We start from the raw sequence: 458 nt of genomic DNA, 5'->3' as shown, positions 1-458 counted from the left end.
CAATAACAAAGAATGGTTGATATTCACATAGGAGCAATAGCATGAAGCTTTTAACACTTCTCCAGCTGAAGGGCAAGAGTTGGAAAAGGTATTACCAAAATTTGTGAGAACTAGCACTTTGGAAGTGGGCCTGCCCAATGGCAGAGCTAGTTATCTAAGGGATTCAGAAATTGCCCAAGATGTGGCTCTGGAGCATATAAGAAATGGAGGGGATACCCACCAACCCTTTTTCTCCTAACTTATGTCTAGTTAATGTTCCTCTCTGGCTGAACTTGAAATGAAGCTAAGAGAGCCTTGGGAGATGGAGTGAAAGTGGTATGAAAGTGAAAGTGAAGTCGTTCAGTTGTGTCCAACTCTTTGCGACCCCATGGAATATACCCTACCAGCCTCCTCTGTCCATGGGATTTTCCAGGCAAGAGTATTGGGTTGGCCAAAAAGTTCGTTTGAGTTTTTCTGTA

This window comes from Bison bison, unplaced genomic scaffold, assembly GCF_000754665.1.
Source record: "Bison bison bison isolate TAMUID 2011002044 unplaced genomic scaffold, Bison_UMD1.0 scf7180017853785, whole genome shotgun sequence".
NCBI classification, from domain to species: Eukaryota; Metazoa; Chordata; class Mammalia; order Artiodactyla; family Bovidae; genus Bison; species Bison bison.
Note: the sequence above shows the minus strand (reverse complement) of the source record.